Source organism: Notolepis coatsorum (assembly GCF_963971535.1).
Source record: "Notolepis coatsorum genome assembly, chromosome: 4".
Taxonomy (NCBI): domain Eukaryota; kingdom Metazoa; phylum Chordata; class Actinopteri; order Aulopiformes; family Paralepididae; genus Notolepis; species Notolepis coatsorum.
Window position 1 is genome coordinate 15,711,521 of NC_140168.1, and position 24,455 is coordinate 15,735,975.

At 43.3% G+C, this 24,455-nt stretch overlaps 1 protein-coding gene across 1 annotated transcript in view; it reads left to right on the top strand.

The window, feature by feature from the left end:
• Positions 1-311: 311 nt before the first annotated feature.
• The window catches only part of tmbim1a (transmembrane BAX inhibitor motif containing 1a), a 43,766-nt gene continuing 19,622 nt past the window's right edge, over positions 312-24,455 (top strand). The window contains exon 1 of the mRNA XM_084313063.1: positions 312-554. The gene's annotated coding sequence lies outside the window, so the exon portion shown is untranslated. The remainder of the gene's footprint in view (positions 555-24,455) is intronic.

Sequence of the window (24,455 nt, forward strand, 5' to 3'; positions counted from 1 at the left end):
AATTGGAAACTTTTCAACATGCTGCCTGCTGTTGAAACAGCTTTGGTTTCTTGTCAAGCTGTGCTTAATTTAACACAGGAAACCCAGAATGCCACACCTCTCGCTGTATTACCACATCTCGAGATAAAGCTGGGAACGAGGTTATTACCACAGTAACCACACTGACTCACGCACTAGTCACACACACACACTGTATGGAAGGCATGGGCAGAATCCACTGGTCTCCATGTTGGCTCCCCGGGCTCCACCCTGGTCTCCATGTTGGCTCCCCGGGCTCCACCCTGTAACTCACGCACAAAGTTCCAGGAAATGTTCGCAACAAGCCTGACATCTGGCCGCTGCTGCATCTGCTAGTGCTACACAGAACATAATAAGGAGCGGCTTGGTTTAACGTCGGACAAGAAGAAAGGACAAACTATACGCTAGCTTTTGTGTGTTTGTATTCGGACTGTGTGTGATTGGACTTATAAGTTAATAAGTGTCGTTTACTTTCGCATATCGCAGCCAGTGTTTCCTTCTCTCTTGGGACTTTTGGATTTTTTTTTATTTTATTGGTGAGTCGTACATACTTGTTTTGGTATTAATTTCCGCCACACATTCTGTTTGTGTTAGATCATTAAGTCGTAGTCTAAAATTAAGTTATCTACGATTTTTACAGCGAGTTCGCCATCATTTTCTATGTGGGCTCTTTTCAGATCAGCCAATAATATAATAGGCTATTCATTACAGATCTACCTTGTCAGCTACAGTACCTGAATAGCCGCCTTGTACACTTCAGTTTCCACCTTGGTAAGCGAAGGGAGTCGGCCATGTAGGTCTCGCACTTAAGTTATTGGCTCAAATAGACAGTATATGTCGTGTAGGTGTATATTTATGATGAATTGAAAATGGGGGACCCTGATGTAAACAAGACGAAAGTCTTTCTCTGGTCTGCATCCCCTTAACAATTGTATGTATTGAGCCGTACTGTACTGTACCCATTCTGCAATCTGTTAATTCAATCAATCAATAGAAAGTCCAATACCTCCAGATAATTTCATAGCCTACAATATGTAGGATTCAATGGCCAGGGTTGGTGACCCAACTGCTACTGGAAAATGCCAAGTGACAGTCATGTTCCGGCTGGTTCATTCAGTGATTTACACACCCATAGCCTCTTCCCCCTACACACAGCATGTCTGCCTACATGCAAAGACAACATCATCAAAAAAGATTAGCCTGCCTAAATAGTCAGTTTCCAGTCCTCCAGTTTAAATTGACAAGTTTCTACGTCAAATGTATATACTCTCTTTTCTGGACTATTTTTGTATCACAAACAGTACTGTATTTGCAAATCTTGTATGTCATAAATGTATAGATGTAGCAGTACTGTCTACCTGTATGTCATATATGGTATGATGAATTGAAAATGGGGGACCCTGATGTAAACAAGACGAAAGTCTTTCTCTGGTCTGCATCCCCTTAACAATTGTGTGTATTGAGCCGTACTGTATTGTACCCATTCTGCAATCTGTTAATAAAGTTTTTAATCAATCAATCAATATGCCAAATGCCATTTGCCTGTTATACATATTTGCATGCTTTCTGGTTTGTTGTACACGTTGGTAAACTAACTTTCCACACTGGCCATCCATCCCATCATGAACCAGAATGGTCACATGATGATGATGATGATAATCCTACAGGTGGAAAATTGGTATTAGGCCCATTTGTCCAGGAATCTGGTTTGATGGGTTGTTCACACAAAGAAGACGATTGCACTGTTTGCATACCTAGAATATTATTAAAAACAAGCAAAGCAGGCATACAAATGGAGCCGAAAATCTCAGAGTAGTGTTGTGTGTGTACACTACAGAATACACAAGAACAACACACATAGTGTTGTGTGCACTATAGAATACACAAGAAACAACACACAGTGCTGCACACTACATAATGCACAATAACAACACACAGTGTTGTGTGTACACTACAGAATACACAATAATAACACATTGCTGCTGTGTCTAGTGTCTACACTACATAATACACAAGAACAACACACATAGTGCCGGGTCTACACTACAGAATACACAATAACAACACACATAGTGTTGTGTGTACACTACAGAATACACAATAACAACACACAGTAGTGCCGTGTGTACTGTACACTACAGAATACACAATAACAACACACGTGATGTGTGTACACTACAGAATACACAATAACAACACACAGTAGTGCCGTGTGTACTGTACACTACAGAATACACAATAACAACACACAGTAGTGCTGTACGTACACTACAGAATACACAATAACAACACGCATAGTGCTGTGTACACTGTACAGAATACACAATAACAACACACAGTAGTGCTGTGTGTACACTACATAATACACAATAACAACACAGAGTAGTGCTGTGTGTACACTACATAATACACAATAACAACACAGAGTAGTGCTGTGTGTACACTACATAATACACAATAACAACACAGAGTAGTGCTGTGTGTACACTACATAATACACAATAACAACACATAATGCTCTGTACACTACATAATACACAATAACAACACACAGTAGTGCTGTGTGTACACTACATAATACACAATAACAACACACAGTAGTGCTGTGTGTACTGTACACTACAGAATACACAATAACAACACACAGTAGTGCCGTGTGTACTGTACACTACATAATACACAATAACAACACACAGTAGTGCTGTGTGTACTGTACACTACAGAATACACAATAACAACACACAGTAGTGCTGTGTGTACTGTACACTACAGAATACACAATAACAACACACAGTAGTGCTGTGTGTACTGTACACTACATAATACACAATAACAACACACAGTAGTGCTGTGTGTACTGTACACTACAGAATACACAATAACAACACACAGTAGTGCTGTGTGTACTGTACACTACAGAATACACAATAACAACACACAGTAGTGCTGTGTGTACTGTACACTACATAATACACAATAACAACACACAGTAGTGCTGTGTGTACTGTACACTACAGAATACACAATAACAACACACAGTAGTGCTGTGTGTACTGTACACTACATAATACACAATAACAACACACAGTAGTGCTGTGTGTACTGTACACTACAGAATACACAATAACAACACACAGTAGTGCTGTGTGTACTGTACACTACATAATACACAATAACAACACACAGTAGTGCCGTGTGTACTGTACACTACAGAATACACAATAACAACACATAATGCTCTGTACACTACATAATACACAATAACAACACATAATGCTCTGTACACTACATAATACACAATAACAACACGCATAGTGCTGTGTGTACTGTACACTACATAATACACAATAACAACACACGTGATGTGTGTACACTACATAATACACAATAACAACACACAGTACATTGGAGGTGGGGGGGGGGGGGGTGACTGTACATTGAATTATCGACTAAACCTTACTTGGTCCCAAGAAGTGGGTCTTGTGTATTGGGTTTAATAGGATATTTATTGTACATTGGCGGGGGTTGGGTTAGGACATTTACAGGGGCCAGTTTCTAATTGCAGTCTCCCGTAGGTGTTCTTTGAGAGTGGTTTTGAAAGTGGGTAGTGATTCACATTCCTTTACAGCTGTGGGTAGGGTGTTCCACATTGATGTGGCATAATTGCTAAACGTGTTTAGTCCCTTGTTTGAGCCGAATCTGGGTTTAACATGATTTGTGGAGCTCCCTCTGGTGTTGTGATTGTGGTATTCACTGACCTTTGGGAAGTATTTTGACATGTACATGGGTACCTTAGTCGTGTAGCGTATCTTGTAGACCAGGCCCATTGCAAGTTGCTGTACTCTGTCGTCTACTCTAAGCCATCCTAGGTTGTCAAAGTGGGCAGGGGTGAGGTGGGTAAGTGAGTAACATTGACATTACTGCACGTTCCTATTCACAGTGTTTACTATATAAATATCGAGGTGACTGGGTCACAGCAGCAGTTAAAGTGTCTTTAGTGATTCACAGTTCAGGGGAAGGGTGACAGTGAGGTCACAAAAGCCTGCCTGGCACAAAAGCAAAAGAGGGGTGGGGGGATCACTGTTTCAAAAGAAAAGTGTGTGTGGGGGGGAGGGGCTAGGTGGGGGAGCTAGCATTCACAAGCCTGATGGCCTGTGGGTAGAAACTGTTTGTCAGTCTCGTAGTTCTGGCTTTTGTATCGCCTGCCTGATGGCAAGAGGTTGAAGAGTCTGTGCTGGGGGTGTGTGTACTGTCCTTAATAATTGTGTTATGTGCTCTCATGGTGGCCCTGGTAGAGTAAACATCCTGTAGTGAGGGGAAGGCTGCTCCAGAGATGTACTGAGCAGTTTTAAATCACTCGCTGGAGTGCCTTCCTGTCCTTAGCAGTGCCGTTTCCATACCAGACCGTGATGCAGCATGTAAGGGTTGTCATGCGACAGAGGGCCTGGGGTTCTTCAGGTCACTTGTTAATGAGGGCCACAGCTCGGATAGAATAGAAATACTTTATTCATCCCGAGGGAAATTTGGCACTACAGATGAAATCGCTCACAGTAAACATTTAGGTAGGCAAAAAAGCAAAAGTCACGAATAAGAATAAAATAAAATACGGTCCGGGATATACATTTCCTATGTTATCTATATACATTCTAATATAAAATATACAGTTAAAATATACAGAAATATACAGTAGTGTAAAATTGTACAATGTCTGTTTCAAAAGTAAAGGTTATGTCCAGGAAGATAGTACTGTCACCCCCCCTGTGCGCTCAGTGATGCAGTGTTTCAAGTTCAAGTTTGTTTATTATTTGTCACAACAAAAGACAGAATACTTTATGATGAAATGCTTGTTTCTGTATGAGCCCCTGAGAGTGTGCTACATACAGTAACAAAAGTAATTAAGAAGTAAGTAAAGGAATGTTCAGTCAATATACATATATACAATTATACAATACAGAGTAAAATGAGTGAGATACAATGCAGAAATGAGATGAGGTACAAAACTTAGGGTAGGGTGCAAAATTAAATCTCTTTAATAATAGATAAATATAAAGTGTCTAAAGTGAGTGGTAAGGTGAGTGTTTGTTTAAAGTGAGTGTGTGCATGTGGATGTGTGTGCAGTGAGTGTAGATGATGGGTTGTTACATAGTGTCATTGTCATTGAGCATCCTGATGGCCTGGGGATAGAAGCTCCTTCTGAGTCTCTCTGTACTGGCCATGAGACTCCGGTAGCGCTTGCCTGACCGCAGTAGTTCAAAGAGGCAGTTGTTTGGGTGACTAGAGTCTTTGATTATTCTCTTAGCCTTGGCCCTGCAACGCTTTTTGTATATGTCCTGGAGAGTGGGAAGCCCACCTCCAATTGTGCGTTCGGCTGAACGGGCCACTCTCTGTAGTCAGGCAAGCAGTGAGGCACAGTGATGCATTATAAAGTCTGATGGCTGTCGGAATGAAGGACTTCCTGTGCCGTTCAGTGCTACATCTCGGGAGTCTTAGTCTAGCACTGAACGTGCTCCTTCTGTCAGCCAAGTCTGTGTATAGTGGGTGGGAGAGAGCTGTTCCTGCGTCTGGTTGTTTTTAGTCCTCATAGCGTGCGGAAGGAAGGAAGGAAGGAAGGAAGGAAGATATGGTGTTCAGGGTGTGAGAGAGAGATCAGCAATGACCTTGTTTGTGGTCCTTGAGTTGTAGAGGTCCTGAAGGGTCTTGTCCTGAGTGCTGCTGGTCGACCTGAGCCAGATATTCAGCCAACTGAGGAGGTGAGGAGGACGGTGTAGAACTGGACCATCATAGCCAGCGGCAGGTTGAATTTCTCCAGCTGTCACAGCCACAGGAAGTGACATCCTCTGCTGAGCCTTTTTGTTGTTGTTGTTGTTGTTGTTGTTGTTGTGGAGTTGATCGCCCCCGAGTTGAACGTTGGGCCTGTGGCTGTGTGTCCACCAACCACTTCAGTAGGTCATCAGCACTGTTCGAAAGTGAAGCTCTTCCATTCTAAAAACGAATTTGAAAAAACGTAATTGGTGCGGCTGGGTGGCGCAGCGGATATTGCGCTCGTCACCAACGCACGAGACACCGGTATTGAATCCGGCTGTCGGCGACGGCGTTGCCTCCGGCTTGGGCCGGCCGTCATACTGACTCAATTGGCAGAGTTAGCGGGTGGGAAGTCGATGGGTGGTAATCTGGACGTTGTAAACAGCGACTCCTACAGGTCGGTTGGGGCGCCTGCACAGCAGAGACAGGAAAATGGCGGGGGCAGTGTGAGCCTCCTACACGTTACTCCTCGCCAAATGAGAGTCTGCGCTGGCAGGTGAAAAGATGCGACTGGCTGCCTACACATGTATCGGAGGGGACATGCGATGGGCTTCTATCCTCCCTACAACCGGCCAGTGTGGGGCACATGCGAGCAACGTTCAAGACAGGGGAGGGGAGAATTTGCACGGCAAAAATTGGGATGGGAGAAAAAATAGAAAAAGAGGAGAAAAAGTGGATACAAAATAAAAATAAAAAACTTAATTGGCCAGTTAACTTTTTATTTTATTTTATTTGTCTTTATTTAAAAAAATGTATAAAAGAAAGAAAATTACCGAAAAGGTGTAGGCTGAAGCCGAGGCTTATAATTGCCTGCTCTTTTTTCATTACATTATTTACAAAAAAAATACATAATTCAGTACATCATTTTGCAAAAACAAAAGGTTACAACTAGGATCCACAAGTCACTGTAACCAGTGGGTTAAATTGTTTCTAGTCCTGTAATCCCCTCCCCTTATTCAAACAAACCCACAAACTTTCCTGCCGTTTGGGTGTGTGTGAATGAACACAGCGGTGATCAGGACTGTTGAGTCATTCAGCAACACTGTTCTACGGGGCGTAATTTTTTCCATTTAGTGTTTTCTATCGTGTTGCCTAGCGCTTGAGATGTGATGTCATCGGTGGAGGGTGGAGCCGTCCTATGAATTCCTTTTCTAACTTGTGTTCCCCCTAAAAGTGGAAGTGGAACTGGACTTTCTACTTCTTTCTCAATGTCATGCTAATCCAATGCAAAGAAATCCACTTTGGGGATTTGGGTTCACGATACAGCGATACTAGGAAAGTATTGTGATACCCAGGCTGAGTATAGTGATCTCACTATATATATATATATATATTATATATATATATATATATATATATATACATTACTTTTCCTGATTTTTTAAAGTTTTTACCGTTGTATCGTTTTAGAACCGGTATCGTGATACTTAGGCTGGTATCGGTATCAAAGTCCAAATTCTGGTACCGTGACACAACACTACTTTGTATACAGAACCGCTCACGCATACACACGTGTTGCCTTTTTAATGTGTAGGCTATGAGTGACCACCCTTTTATATTATATTTTAATTATATTATTGTCATTATACAGCACAAGTACAGTACAAACGAAAAGAAGTTTGGCATCCAACCAGAGTGCAAATGTAACAGTAAAGTGCAACAGCAATATACAATGTACAGGTGGTTAAACTGGGTACAAAATATACAAATTAGTACTACTGAGTCTAGTGCTAATCAGATGTATGTGTACAGAGTTGTAGTATAATAAATAAAGACAGTATGACTACTACTGGCCAGCAGCGTAACTAGTAAGAGTAGGATATGTACTGATTTAGATGTAGTCAAGGACTATGTACTTTTATATGGAGGGAGCATGGTCTCAATCTGTATATAAGCAAAAACATAGTACATGTGTTACTCCTTGCATACTTATATCCAATGATGTGTGGGGTTTGTGCAATGGTATAGGCCTAATGGTTATTATATTTCCCCTTGCGATGTGGTTGTACGACTAATAGTGGTGGCCACGTGTGGTTGGCCTCTGGCGGTTCCTTTGAACCACATTTCTAAAGAGAACCATATGTTTCACGTCAACCCAATAGAGCCCAGCCTTATAGACACCCTTTTCTGCTAAGTCCCCCCTAAGTCCAGAACCAGTTGCCTATTATTATTATTAATTATTATTATTATTATTATTATTATTATTATTATTATTATTATTATTATTATTATTATTATTATTATTATTATTATTATTATTATTATTATTATTATTATTATATTATTATTATTATTATTATTATTATTATATTATTATTATTATTATTATTATTATTATTATTATTATTATTATTATTATTATTATTATTATTATTATTATTATTATTATTATTATCACTGCCTCTATAATCCTTACTTTGAACCCTTAGAGGTAAACACAGACCAAAAACAACAACAACAACACAGATTTATTTTTTATTTAATTTTTTTTTAATAGGGATGTCCCAATCAAGTCTTTTCTATGTCCCTTTTTTATTTAGGATTTTTTTTGGGGACCCCACACTTAATGTATCGCATAATTTCAACATGGAATCAAGGAATATAAAAATAAAAGCACACGTTGTTGAACTTTATTAAACAAAAAATAAGAGCTTTTAGAATAATAAACAAAGCTAGTTACCTTGAATCGTCAAATCCATTATTCATAAAGTCCTGCACATTGAAATTTGTAGATATGGTGTGCATAAAAACCGTGGAAATTCTTTTTCGTGCTAAGAGTAAAAGCCTACCCGTTTCTCTTTAAACCAAGAGAAGGAAAGTATAATTTAAGAGGGTTATGTAAGGTAAGGTAAGGTACATTTAATTTGTATAGCGCTGATTAAAATCACAAAGTGCTTTACAGGCAGTAAAAAGTTTATCAGAATAAAATAACCACACATGTTACATCACATACAAGTTTGTAAAATACTTTAAAAACAAAATATTTATTAAAATAACAACCACATACACAAATGTTACACTGCATACATGATCATTTAAAAGCCTGACTGTATAAAAAGGTTTTAAGACCTTGTTTAAAAGACTCCACACTATCAGCAGACCTGATTTCACAAGGTAGCTGATTCCATAGTTTGGGTGCTACGACTTAAAAAGCCCGGTCACCCTTGGTTTTTAGTTTGGTCCGGGGGACGACGAGCGCTCCTTCGTCGGAGGAGCGGAGAGCCCTGGGGCAGTAGGGGGTTATAAGCTCAGCAATGTAGCTTGGGGCTTCAAGGCTTGATTGATTGATTGATTGAAAACTTTATTAACAGATTGTAGAATGGGTACAATACAGTACAGCTCAATACACACAATTGTTAAGGGGATGCAGACCAGAGAAAGACTTTCGTCTTGTTTACATCAGGGTCCCCCATTTTCAATTCATCAGGACATATATGACATACATGACATACAGATAGTCAGTACTGCTACATCTATACATTTATGACATACCAGATTTGCAAATACAGTACTGTTTGTGATACAGAAGGAGTCAAGAAAAGGGAGTATATACATTTGACGTAGAAACTGTACATTGGAGGAGGTTGTGTGGGGGGGGTTGGGTACATTGGGATATTGACAACCATACTGGGTAATTTACATTGGAGGTGGTTGGGGGGGGCGGGGGGCACACTGTATAAACAAGTAATACTGTACATTGAGGGGGGGGGGGGAGGAGACACTGTACAAACAAACAAAATTGTACATTGAACTATTGACAAAACCATACTAGGTAAATGACTGTACATTGGAGGGGGTTGGGTTAGGATATTTACAGGGGCCAGTGTTGAATTGCAGTCTCCCGTAGGTGTCCCTTGAGAGAGGTTTTGAAAGTGGGTAGTGATCCACATTCCTTTACAGCTTTGGGTAGGGCGTTCCACATTGATGTGGCATAATTGCGAAACGTGTTTAGTCCCTTATTTGAGCCGAATCTGGGTTTAACATGATTTGTGGAGCTCCCTCTGGTGTTGTGATCGTGGTATTCACGAATACTTCCTTTGGGAAGTATTTTAACATGTACATGGGTACCTTGGTCGTGTAGTGTATCTTGTAGACCAGGCCCATTGCAAGTTGTTGTACTCTGTCGTCTACTCTAAGCCATCCTATAGGTTGTCAAAGTGGGCAGGGGTGAGGTGGGTTCTAGGAGTAAGGTCAAGCAGTAGTCTGACCAGTTTGTTTTGAGATGTTTGTAATTTTGTTTTTAGCGCCTTTGAGGTGCTTTGGTACCATGAGGTGCAAGCATAGTCGTAGTACCCCTGAATGAGTGCTCCTGCCAGAGTCTTCAGGGTGTTCTTGTTTACCAGAGAGGAGATCCGGTACAAGAATCGAGTTCGTTGGTTGACTTTTTTTATTACATTGGATGCCATTTTGTCACAGGAGAGATTAGCCTCTAGGATGGAACCCAGGTAGGTAATTTCATCTTTCCTTGTGACAATATTGTCACCCACTGTAACTGAGAAGCCGTCGGTCTTGCTGAGTTTGTTATTTGAACCGAAGAGAATGGACTCTGTTTTGCCCATGTGTAATGATAGTTTGTTATCAGCGAGCCATATGCAGATTCTGCCTAGTTCCAAGCTGAGGGTTTTTTCAACCTGTAACTTGTTCTTGTCAGAGACCAGCAGGGCTGAGTCGTCCGTAAACAGGAACAAGTTGCAGTCACAAGCTGACGACATGTCATTTGCATAAATTAGGAACAGTAGCGGTCCTAGTATGCTTCCTTGTGGAACACCACAGCTCACTGTGAGGGGGGGGGATAGGGTACCGTTTACCTCCACCATCTGTTCCCTCCCCTCAAGGTAGGATTGCATCCAGCTCACTGATAGACTATCAAAACCAATTGCTTTTAGCTTGTCAATCAGAATGGAGTGATTGACCGTGTCAAAGGCCTTTTGTAGGTCCAGCATGACCATGCCGCAGTATTTGCCTGCGTCCACCTCTTGTTTGATGTGGTCATTCAAATAGAGAAGGCATGTGTCAGTGGAGTGGGATGTTCTGAAGCCAGATTGGAATTCGTAGATTAGATTTTTTTCCGCTAGGTACTTTTCGACCTGTTCGTAGACTATTTTTTCCATGACTTTCGACCGCTTGTAGGTGGTGAGCGCAATTTTAAAATCAATCCTGTATTTTACAGGTAGCCAATGTAGCGTGGCTAATACAGGGGTAATGTGTTCTCTGCGTCCCTTTGGTTCTGGTCAACAATCTGGCGGCCCATTCTGAATAGTTTGAAGTTTAGCCAAAGCTGCTTTGTCAAAGCAAGTGAACAGAGAATTACAGTAATCAATTTGTGAAGAAATAAAAACATGAATAACCTGTTCAAGACCATGATATGGGATATTGGGGCACAATTTTGAAATATTTCTTAGCTGGAAAAAACAAGACCGGGTGTGACTTTAAGTGCTCGTTAAAATTTAGAAACTGATCAAAGATGACCCCCAGATTTCTTGAGCTTGGCTTCAGGTAAGCGGCTAGTGGACCAAGTGCAGTTACAACATCAGCTTTTTTTTTGTCAGGCCCGAAGTATATTAACTCTGTTTTTCCCCTATTCAGCTGTAAGAAATTACTATCCATCCAGGTTTTGATCTTGGAAAAACAATCAACAAGAGCTGACAGCTTGTGAACATTTTGGGGTTTAAAAGAAAAATATAACTGGCTGTCGTCAGCATAAAAATGATAGAAAATGTCTTTAAATGAGCTGATAAGCTGTCCAAGGGGCAGCATATATAGACGGAAAACAACAGCGGCCCCAGAACTGATCCCTGGGGGACCCCACACGTCAGTGGAGAGATGGCTGACTGACATATGTCCACCAACAGAAACAGAAAAATATCTTCCTGACAGGTAGGAAGTGAACCACTTCAGTACAGTCCCACCTACCCCAACCTCGTGCTCAAGCCTGTGAAGAAGTGCGTTGTGATCTACAGTATCAAATGCAGCTGTCAGATCAAGTAGAAGAAGGACAGTGCATTGATCATGATCAGCATTTATTAGAATATCATTTGTAATTCATAAGAGCGCGGTTTCTATGCTGTGCCGCTGACGGAAACCAGATTGAATTTTGTCTAAAATATTATGTTCCTCCAGAATCTCAAGAAGCTGTTTTGCTACAGCCTTTTCAGTGACTTTAGAAATGAAGGGGAATTTAGATATAGGCCTGTAGTTTGAGGTGATGAAGGGTCAAGATTTGGCTTTTTTTTTTTTTTTTTTATTATCTTTTTCCCCCTCCCTTTTCCTCCGATTTTCTCCCATCCCAATGTTAGTCGTTATGCCAATTCCCAATCCCCTTCCTGGTCGCTGCGCACTTACCCCCCACAGTCGGTCTGGGAGAGTGGAGGCTAATCCAGCATCTCCGGCATTGGTTACGAACGCAATCTCCGCTACGCCACCTGACCGCCCTAAGATTTGGCTTTTTTAACAAAGGTTCAACTATAGCTTTTTTTAAGTCGCCTGATACAGCCTGAGGAGAGAGAACTGTTTATTATGGCTAGAAGAGAAGGACCAATAGTAGAGATCCGATACCATTTCTTCCTTCCCGATCTGATTCCGATACCTAAGCTTTGGGCCGATACCGATACCAGTGCAAACATAATTTTTATTTTTAATTATATTATATACATTATATAAAAAAAATATATATATATTTAGCTACTGTTTTATATATACTGTTTTTTAGTAATAACTAGTAGAAAGTAATGGTATTTATTCAACAACAGGTGATTGTATAGATTAGTATTAGTGTCATTAATTGACAACTATGCTCAATGAGTTCACCCACGGAAATGTTGTTGGGACATTGGTTCCGCACGGACGTTATACATTGTTGCACTTGCTATCCAGGCTCCGGTACAGTTAGCTAGTAGCAGAGGCTCTGTTGTGATTTTGAATGCACAATAAATATTCAACATTCTTTTTTGAGACTCCGCCTCAGACTCTTATCCTTTGGCACTAAAAGCTAAACATTGTCGCCGGTATGGCTGTCCACATTATGTCATTAATTGCGTGCATGTGTGGGAGAGGTCGATCAGTGACGACACTTAGGTTAGCCAGTTAACGTGAGCTAGATGGAAAGACAATAACGTTACTGGTGAAAAAGTGAGTTACCTTGGAATACTCCTTTGCCAACTTGCTGTACTTTGCTTGCAGGTCTGCAGCCATTATTGCTGGATTATGAATAGCTCCAACTTTAGCCAAGGTAACGTTAAGCTAAAACTAGCTCTTCAGCTAATGCTAATAACACCAGCAAGCGAACACATCAGAGCTCCCCATCAACACGATGGCATTTAAGAAAGTATCTACTGTTAAAATAACAAACAGCATTGACACTTTAATTCACGGTCGATTAAAAACATGTTTGTTTTATAATGCTCACTCTCAGCAGGAGGATACCGCGTGTTGTTGATAAATTACGTCATATGGGATCGGAGGCTAGACTTTCGGCGTACTCGCCGATACCAGCATTTTAGGCTGTATCGGAGGCATTTCCGATACTGGTATCGGTATCGGAACAACTCTAACCAATAGTAGGTAGTGAGTTCTTAAGAAAAGTGGTGGGAATTACATCAAGGGTGCATGTAGAAGAAGACATTTTGTTAATAATTGTGGTGAGCTCTTGCAACGTCAGAGGAGCAAACTGGTCAAATATTGTGGGTTTGGGTGGAAACACTGCATGGAGTGGCAAAGGAGAAGAATGTGCTCTAATAATTGAGATTTTGTCCACAAAAAATGACAGAAATGAATTGCAATCATCCTGAGTGAGAGCAGAAGTGGATGGAGAAGCAGGTGTTACAATTCTGTGTATGGTTTCAAATAGGACTCTGGGGCTGCATTTACTATCCCTTATTAGGTTGGAGAAATAGCTTGCCCTAGCGCATCTATGACAATTTTGTTATATTTGGTAAGCATGTCTTTCAAATGTTGGTAATGAACAGGCCATAGCCTCTCAGTTCTTCTACAAAGTATTTTAAAAACACGTATATCCTCATTGATCCATGGGGTGGGGTTTTCCGTGGGTGCTTTCCGTGTTTTAAAAGGAGCAACATAATTTAAAATGTTATTGCGCAAGTGTACATTTTTTTTTTACCAGAGTGTCACAATCCAATATGTATTCTTAAAACACGTAAAAAAGTAAGAACTAATGTAAAAGCTAGATGTGTTTCAATTTTGGGAGTTAAACTATGGAATAGCCTTAGTGACGGGTTGAAGTTGTGTACTTCTCAGGGGAGATTTAAAAAAGCCTTAAAAGGTCAAATAATTCAGGAGTACAGTTTTGAGTAAAACATCAAACTTTTTCAAAAGATATCTTGCAGCATATTTTCAGTTTTATTGTTTTATATTCAAATATATTTAGTTTTTAAGAATTGTAAAGGATAGGCAAAAATAAGCATGTGCTTCAGCCTATTCCTTTTTTCGGTCATTGAGTTTGAATTTTGTGTGTGAGCTTACTTTGAATATGTACATTTGTGATTTTTTTTCTTTTTGTAAGTCCACACAAGTGTGTTTTTGATTTGTTGTAAACAAAGACCGAAAATAAACTATTCATTCATTCAACTTGATCATACATATTTATTATAAAATTGGATTACAGCAGTATGTTATCAATGCACATTTATAAAACTAGGCATATTTAGCCAAAATATGTTGCCAGAACATAAAAAAGAAAAAAAATAAACTACTTGCCAATGTGCGACCCCACTGTTATATACCTGCGACCCCATAGTTTGAGAACCACTGCCCTAGACAATACAGCTGCACACCTCCAAGTCCCTAATACATCTGCACAGTGCACACCTCCAAGTATATTAAAGCTAGTAAACACCAATCCAATGTAGGTAAGATATGCTTGGTAATTGATTAGCTCTGCTTAAATATAACATACATCACAGTTTTCCCTTAACTCATTCTGCGCCGGCCATTTTCCTCATCCTGTTCTAGCTAGGCCACACTTTATATAGGCCGTTTGTAGAGCTATATCTATATTCTATATTATAGCTATGTATACAATACTATGATCATTTGACAGACAGCATCTTCCATCGAACATGCAAAAAAGTATAAATGTTCCATGTATACGTTCGCGCGTTATCCCGTGGTGAATATAAGTATAGTTTCGGAGTGATCCGGGCTAATTCCTGGAAAGCTGTGTTATAGGGCTCTACGTGAATTCTACTAAAAGCATTGGCGTTTCATCCCCTGGACACGCTACTATTTCCAAATCAAATGTATATAATAGGTATTATGTTTCATCATGAATGCATGGAAGGGGGGGGGGGGGGGGGGTCGTTTCTGATGCTTTGATTGCCAGTAATGGCATTCGTTGTGAACACAAAACATGCTGATCAGCTGGATCGATATGAAAACATTGTACGATCAAGCTGGAATTGACGTCAGATAGTCCTTACCTTTGACCGGGGGTATTCTAAAAAGAATATTCCAATTGTCCAGTATTGGTGTCCATCTGGTCCCGGACATAATTTGGCACAATTTATGGATCAAGTGGTCGGATGAAGCGATCTACTTGGCTCCATCTAAATTCAGCGCCCGGAGGTGTTTAAACCTAACACACGGTCTGGAACAGGGTTTACTGCACTCTTGATACTGCCACCTAGTAGGATCTGGCCGGTACTGCACCCTCGGGTCCCAGTATGCCTTTTAACGGCAACATACAGGTCCGTGACATTGAATAGAATATTAAAATCGGAAAAAAAGGAAAACGGACCAAATAATACGTGGTTGGTGTTCAACGGTTGTCGAGCAAACACGTATATAAACGTTGTTGGTGCAGATTGAGTTAATGGTTCTCGTTTATTTTTCAATAAAAAAAGGTTTAATATAGCTGTTATCGATCAATTAAGGTCAGACTCCGATTAGATCTGGACATCCCTAGAAAAAAAAAGAATAGGAAAATAAATAAAAACATATATGGTGACCATAGTTTTCATAATATTACTTGGAGCTTGTGTGCGTGTGTGTGTGTGTGTGTGGTGTGTGTGTGTGACAGTGTTTCCGCATCATGGGTGTGTGTGGTTTGGAGTGAAAGGCACAGCTATTTTAAGAGTGTGGTAGAGAGAGAGAGAGAGAGAGAGAGAGAGAGAGAGAGAGAGAGAGAGAGAGAGAGAGAGAGAGAGAGAGAGAGAGAGAGAGAGAGAGAGAGAGAGAGAGAGAGAGAGAGAGAGAGAGAGAGAGAGAGAGAGAGAGAGAGAGAGAGAGAGAGAGAGAGAGAGAGAGAGAGAGAGAGAGAGAGAGAGAGAGAGAGAGAGAGAGAGAGAGAGAGAGAGAGAGAGAGAGAGAGAGAGAGAGAGAGAGAGAGAGAGAGAGAGAGAGAGAGCATACATTACATACAGTAGATATGTAAGCATACAGGTGTCAGAGTGAGGCCCACTTCATCATCCCAGTCACCCAGTGGGGCATGAACCGTTCCCCTCACAGCGGGCCCTCTGTGGTTCCCACCACCGGCACCACAGCATTCAGACCAAGACCAGCCGGATTTCTTTTAGCCACTGTAATAGACTATTTCTTTCACAGTATTCATTACAGTATTTTTTGTATAGGTCTATATTATCAAGAAGTAGCCTAACTGTATTGGGATTATTACCGTGTTTCATATTATCTTATGCTGTGGAATGAGCGGAGAGTATAAGTTCCATTGTGCTTGTTACATGCGGCGAAACAGGCAAAATCTTGAATCTTTGCACCCCTACTGTTTCCAATTTAGACACGTGTTTTGTTAGGCCTTCCTACCACTGGGTTGCCTCAGGCTAAATGCACCAATAACATTACCAACTACTTGGTGGTACGTACGAGTGACTCGTTTTACAGTCAGACTGTTATTGGACAACTATACTTAGGGTTATTTTATCCTAGTTTCTGAATGTGGAGGAATCCCTTTTGGTTGTGCCAACAATAGCTTAAATCTAAAGCTAAAGCTTTAATCACCCCCTCTACAGTTTCAAGTTCAAGTTCAAGTTTTGATTTATTTGTCACATATAAGGTGCATGTACATTATAGTGAAATGCTTGGTTCTGTATGACCCTCCTGAGATTGTGCTTCATACAGTAAAAAGTGAAAGAATAAAGACCAAGCACTATACAAAATATACAATATACAAAACTAAATGTATAAAATGCAAAAGCAAAATGAGGTAGTGCAAATATTTTAGTAATAAATAGATAAAATATGGTGTAGTGTTTAAAGTGTCTCAAGTGAATGTTAAAGGTGAATGTTTAAAGTGAGCGTATGCATGTGGATGTTGTGTAGAAGGGATGAGTTAGTGTTGCATAGAGTCCACATTGAGCATCCTGATGGCCTGGGGATAGAAGCTCCTTTTGAGTCTCTCTGTACTGGCCATGAGACTCCGGTAGCGCTTGCCTGACCGCAGCAGTGCAAAGAGGCAGTTGTTTGGGTGGCTAGAGTCTTTGATTATTCTCTTAGCCATGGCCTTGCAACACCTGGTGTATGTCCTGGAGAGTGGGAGGCTCAGTGTCCCCATCTCTCCCTTAGTGTATCCTTCTCCCCGTGTCTCCGTCTCCTTCTCCCCCTCAGTGTCTCCTTCTCCCCCTCAGTGTCTCCTTCTCCCCCTCAGTGTCTCCTTCTCTCCCTCAGTGTCTCCTTCTCCCCCTCAGTGTCTCCTTCTCTCCCTCAGTGTCTCCTTCTCTCCCTCAGTGTCTCCTTCTCTCCCTCAGTGTCTCCTTCTCTCCCTCAGTGTCTCCTTCTCTCCCTCCCTTCTCTCCCTCTGTGTCTCCTTCTCCCCCTCAGTGTCTCCTTCTCTCCCTCAGTGTCTCCTTCTCTCCCTCAGTGTCTCCTTCTCTCCCTCAGTGTCTCCTTCTCTCCCTCAGTGTCTCCTTCTCTCCCTCAGTGTCTCCTTCTCTCCCTCAGTGTCTCCTTCTCTCCCTTAGTGTCTCCTTCTCCCCCTTAGTGTCTCCTTCTCCCCCTTAGTGTCTCCTTCTCTCCCTCAGTGTCTCCTTCTCTCCCTCCCTTCTCTCCCTCAGTGTCTCCTTCTCCCCCTTAGTGTCTCCCAGGTGGCCACTGGAAAACACTCCTCTCAGCAAAGCTCCTTTAACCCTTTCACTACCACACTACCAAAGGGTTAACCCTTTTCACTGCGACAATACAGAAGGTTAACCCTTTCACTGCCACCCGACAAAGGGTTATATAAATGCAGCCATTTACCATTTACACTACCACACTACAGAAGGTTAACTCTTTCACTACCACACTACAGAAGGTTAACCCTTTCACTACCACACTACAGAAGGTTAACCCTTTCACTACCACACTACAGAAGGCTAACCCTTTCACTGCGACACTACAGAAGGTTAACTCTTTCACTACCACACTACAGAAGGTTAACCCTTTCACTGCGACACTACAGAAGGTTAACTCTTTCACTACCACATGACAAAGGGTTAACCCTTTCACTACCACACTACAGAAGGTTAAGCAGTTGATCAGTAATCTGTAACCAATTACATTTTGAAAGGGACCTTCCCAGCCATGATTGTACCAAACCCCCAGGAGTGTTTATTTTGATTAACCGTATGTAGTGTGGTAATGAAAGGTTAACCTTCTGTAGTGTGGTAGTGAAAGGGTTAACCTTCTGTAGTGTGGTAGTGAAAGGTTAACCGTCTGTAGTGTGGTAGTGAAAGGTTAACCGTCTGTAGTGTGGTAGTGAAAGGTAGAGCTGCCGCGATTACCGCATTACCGCGGTATCGCTGTTACATCACGTCCACCGCAAGTGTAGGCTGAATACCGCATCACCGCTGTTTTTTATAATAATAAATAAAGTTTCTCCTCTCGTTGGGCTTGCGGCTCTGCAGATATACCCTACTCCTCTATCGAGGTTCCAAGCGACCCTATTGGGTACCAGAAAAGTCACGTGAAACATTGCAGACCACTGATTGGTCAGAAGAGAGACGCGTCACACTTTGGAGCATCTTGCAGTGCTTTTACTTCCTGAATCTCAGCCATTGATCAGAGCTCAGTCACAACACGGCTAATAGTACGTTAGCTCCCACCGGAGACCGGAGTCCGGAGTCGATTACCGTCGCTCCTCAGGGAACGAGGCATAATGATTTTACTGCAACGAAATGTTATAATAAAAGCCCTTCGTTCTATACACTTGTCTGATTGAAAACTTTATTAACAGACCGCAGAATGGGTACAACTCGGCACGCTCTGAGCAAAGAAAGGAACTAAGATATGAATTGAGTAACGCTTGCCTTGCTATGGTCCGGTAAATACGAACGTGTAACTATATAACGTCAATGCCACAAAACGAATGCCTTTGTAATCATAAGTAGTAACGTTATAATAATAATAATAATAATAATAATAAGAAAGGGTCGGGGGGGTAACCGGCGGGCGCGCCGCTACCACACCTGCCCGCGACACAGAGGGGAGACTTCGAATCCGTGTTTCACTTTTAATAGCGAATGCGTGCATGCCGAATCCCAAACAATATTCATGCTGCAAAGTCATCCTCTAAAGATAGACATTTAGACTAGAGGTAGGCTATATGCTATAAAGAGTAGACTACAAAAAAAAATGCATTCACATTTTTTTTTTTTTTTTTTTTTTTGTGTGCGGTAATACCGCAGCGGTAGGAAATATTTAGCAAATTTGTGCGGTAAGGAAAACATCAATACCGCGGCAGCTCTAGTGAAAGGTTAACCGTCTGTAGTGTGGTAATGAAAGGTTAACCTTCTGTAGTGTGGTAGTGAAAGGTTAACCTTCTGTAGTGTGGTAGTGAAAGGGTTAACCTTATGTAGTGTGGCAGTGAAAGGGTTAACCTTCTGTAGTGGTAGTGAAAGGGTTAACCTTCTGTAGTGTGGTAGTGAAAGGTTAACCTTCTGTAGTGTGGTAGTGAAAGGTTAACCTTCTGTAGTGTGGTAGTGAAAGGGTTAATGTAACTGAGGGGTACAATTCCCTGACTGTATTACTAGATATGATACTTACTACCACTACCTTTGTACTTAATATTCGGCCACCCAGTACACGGCATAAATATATTATCATAAACACTCTCACGTAGATGAAACGGATCCAACACAAATGTACGAAGTCGAAACAGGTCTTTATTTCTACACAGCGATGGTGTGTAGAACAAGCACTTAATCACTTAATTACATTTATGAATTGAAATAGTATGCACTTTTATGGCAAAGAGTATTCGTCGGTATATCAATAGAGAATGTCCAATCTCTGAAGGCGCAGGTGGTAAATATACGACCTGGAATAGTTAAGGAATAACAGCAATGATACTTTAATGATTATATACTAGATACACTAGAGGGGGTTAATCCGGTCGCTTGTAAGCCGACAGGAGTAGGAGGGGGGGGGGGGTAGAATCCGGCTGCCTCGTCCGGCCAAGGGTATCCCAGGTGAACCCACTGTAGTGCCGTTCAATGCGCCGGCGATCCTTGGACCACAGATGAAAGCAGGTGGACTCTTTGTGGGCCGGCTCTCTCCGGTCCACGGGGGAGAGACGTGAAGCGACCTCGTCTTGCAGAGCGTCTCCTCACCTTGCGTCCTCTCCAGGGGGGGGGGTTCCAACACACGGCAGTGTCGGGGGTCTTTATCCATGGAATAATCAAAGTATACAAAGCATAATCCGTGCCTGGGAAGGCGGGCTGTCGTCGGTAGAATAATCCGGTATACAGGTCCACTCGCTCGTCGGCTCTGGGGCTCCTCGGGTGCAGCTTCACATGGGGTCAACCACCCTGGGTAAGCAGCCAGTTCTCTGCCCGAAACGATGGGGTACTGACTACGGTAGTATTCTCACCGCACGAAGCACTATATATTAACAGACTATTATTAGCTTAATAGACTACGTCCAACTCGACGATATAGTGCCAAATATGACTATTCAAATATTAATATACACGATGTCTCAATACCGATGGTAGGCGAACTTGGCCTTACTCCCACACGTGGCGTCGCGGGGAGGCTTTACGTCTGTGACTCTATTGGAGGGTAAGAAACTGGACTGAAAAGAAAGTCCTACTTTAGTAGCGCAGTATATATACGCACTATGAACAAATAGTCCCATTAGTGGTGCGGTAGCCAGATTCCTACGCGGAACTAGGACTTGTTCGTACATGTGGAGCGGTACGTTTGAACTGGGTCTGAGGGGTATGGCAGCCTGGCACCAAGGTCTCGACCAATAGTAGAATGGAGACTATTATGGGATGTTCAGTAGGCTAGAATGGATATTCAATGCATATTGTACAAGGAATATACAAGGGATATCAGGGAATATTAGAGAATATACAAATACAATTAAATATATATATATAAATAAATATATATATTCGGTTTAATCTGGCCCTTCACAACAGCCACCCCCTGAATAGGTCCCAGACCTAATCAGTTAAACAGAGACAGATTAATCGCGTTGTCTATTTACACATAAGGGTTTGCTGTAGGGGTCAGTCAACTTCACAAAGTCATAGGGTTGTAGGGTCATGGTCATCATCGATTGTGTCTGGGAGTCGAGGCAGTTCTATGAGCCTTGCCACGGGACGGGTGTAAGTGCGACCCTGGACGAGCACTTCAGCTGCTCGGACCTTGCCGTCGGCACCGGTGATCACTTTGCTTACGCGGCCGGCCGGCCACATAGCTCTGGGCAGTGATTGATCAATAATCATGACGACTGTTCCTTCTGTCAAATTGTCTCTCTCCTTTACCCACTTCTGGCGGGTCTGTAGAGACGGTAGGTAGTGCAGTAGGAAACTGTTCCAAAACTTGTCGGCTAATACTTGGCTGTACCTCCACATTCGTCGGCCGTTCGCTTCTTCAGGCCGGTACCGCAGGAATGTTCTTTGTTGTGCACTCTCTATGGACGTGCAATCGTCTATGTTAGGGTCGGTGGAGGCTACGGTGCTCAATCCACAGAACACAGACTTCTTATTTTCCACCTCCTCTGGACTTGCTTCCCTCGGGATAGGCATGGGCCACTGTCCTTCCGGGAGTCTTAGGAATGCGGGGCCGTCACTGTAGACATTGCGACGGGTGAGGTCATCCAGGGGCATCCCCCGGGTGATGACGTCAGCTGGGTTCTGTTTTGTATCAACGTAGCGCCACTCTGTTTCTCCGGTTAACTCTTCGGTTAAGTCTTGAATCTCGGTGACTCTGACTCCCACGAAGACTTTGTACTTGCATGAGTCCGATTTGATCCAGGCGAGTACCGTCGTGGAATCTGACCACAGGATTGTTCTAGACACCGGTATGGTGAGCTCACGTTGGATGAGCGTGGCTAGGTGCGCTCCGGCTAGGGCTGCGCAGAGCTCTAGACGTGGGATAGATTGTTGCTTGCGTGGGGCTATTCTCGAGCGGGCGAGGACAAATGCTGTGTAGATCTCTCCCCCCTGGTCTTGGGCCCGCACGTAGGCTACTGATCCGTATGCGACCTCTGAGGCGTCACTGAAGACGTGTAAGTCCATTTTACATGTCTCTGGCCTCACCGTGGGTGGGAAGTAGCTTCGGCGCATATTAACGCCTGGGAGTGAGTGGAGCTCCATCTCCCACTCTCTCCAGGTGGATGCAAGGTGTGCGGGAAACAAACAGCGCTTGTTGGACTTTATCCATTGACCTGCTTCCTCCGCGTTCAGCTTGGGGAAGGAGTCACATTGCGCTAGCCAGTGTTCTTTCTCACAGTAGGGGCACACTATCTTCCACTTCTCCGTTCTGGAGGGGGTACTGTGGCTCCTGCTGCTCGGTACTGACTCCGATTGGTGCATCACAGTCACCGATCTTCTTCCATCATTTAGTCGTCTGGTTCCTTCTCTGGAGCCAGGGGTGCTCCGTCCGAATGTATCTAGCCGTAGGCTGCTGACTTCTCTCGCCAGGAAGTCTGCTAGATCGAGGAGGTTCGGTTCGGGGCCATTCGGGTCTCTGTGGTCCCTCTGCCGCCTAAAGCGCTCCTGACGAGCGGGCGGCAGCTTCTCCAGGATCCTTTCCACATTTGAGTTGGCGTAAAGTTCATGCCTCCCCTTCTCTCTTTGCGCTCCCAACATCCCTACCAGGGACTGCACTCTGATGGACAGGTCGTCCAGTGCTCGATTGTCTATTGCTGGGGGTAAGCGGTCGATGTGTCGGATCTCCTGGATCACGTAATCCCATATGCGCCCATACCTCTGGTCCAATGCTACCAGCGCTGCTGTGTATGGGGTGGTGGAAGTCGCGTAGGCGAGCGCTATATTATGTGCGCGGGGTACCTTTAAGTGCTTCAGTAGGATGGCGTATTTGTGGCGTTCATCCAATACATCCACCAACATGGTCTCCAGACACATGCGGAGTTCTGTATACTGGGCCCGGTTCTCTTGGGTGAAGTCGGGTACCATAGGCGTGCCAATGTATGACGCTGACTGTGGATACATCGGCGAGCGTTGGGGGAGAGGCCTCCTAGGCGAGTCTCCTCCCGCTCCTTGGTATGGGCTGGTACCGGCAGTGTACCATGGCCCGCTTGTCCAGGTGCTGTTCCTCGGTGCGGGTCGTGCGTCGTGCTCACCCGGGTATAGAGTCGGGGGTCTGTAGCGCAGCTCCGCGGGAGTATAGCCTGGGCTGTACCGGGCCTCCTGGTCCGGTAGAGTACTGTGCTGTCTTCGGGCGTGGTTCTCCTCCTCTTCCTCTTCGTCTTCAGTTAGGTCATCCAGTGCTTGTAGTCTCTGGTTTAGCCTCTCCACAGGATATGCTGCTCCTTCCCGGTTGCTAGGTCTCGCTTGGACCGGTGGGGGGAGGTGGTCTGTGGGGGGTATAGACCTCGTCTGTTGGTCAAGTTCAGGGTTGTTTACTCGGCTAGGGGACGCCGCCCTGGAGGTGTGTCTAGACGAGTTCCTGGAGCCTCTGGCGGAGGGAGAGGGTGTTGTCCGTCTGATCAGCTGTTCTATTAGTTGCGACTGCTGTCTGTCGCGCACTGCGTCCCGTTGAGCACCGGCTCGTTCTCGGGCCACATTCTCTTCCATCTGAATGCGTCTTATTTCTAGACGTATCTGCTCGTGTTCGCTTCGCTGCTGGATCTGCAGTCGGTCGCGTTCAGCAGCGGCGTTCAGGCTGATGAGGAAGGCCTGCTGTAGGGTCCTCTCTGCCTCGCTGGGAGAAGGCGGTTGTATAGGGGAGCCTTCCCTTGGGGTACTCCTTGCGGAGCCTTGGAGTTCTATCTCCACGGTGCTCTCCCCGTCTTCTTCCGTGCCGAGTTCTCTCTCGGTAGCGTTGTATTCCTCCCGGGACTCATCGGGGACTACTTCTTCAGTACTGGCGGGGTGTGAAGTCATGTCTGGTTCCCACTGGTCCCCACCGTGAACTTGGTCAGTTACATTAGAGCCCGTAGGGGCCTCTATGGTCGGGGTAGTCTGGGCGTTGGGGTTAGACATACTTTTACTTTCTAGTTTTACCGCGTTTACTGTTAGTAGAAGACTAGGTTGTTGACTGACAGCGTAAGCCTCTAAGTACTGAGGGAGCCGTCGTTCGCGCTGCGGGCGTTGGTTAGGAGGATCGTTTCGTGGAGTGTTCATCATAGGCCATTTCAATATTAATAACACTATATTAATATTACACTAATTACCCTCCGGCTCGAAGGACCAATTGTAACTGAGGGGTACAATTCC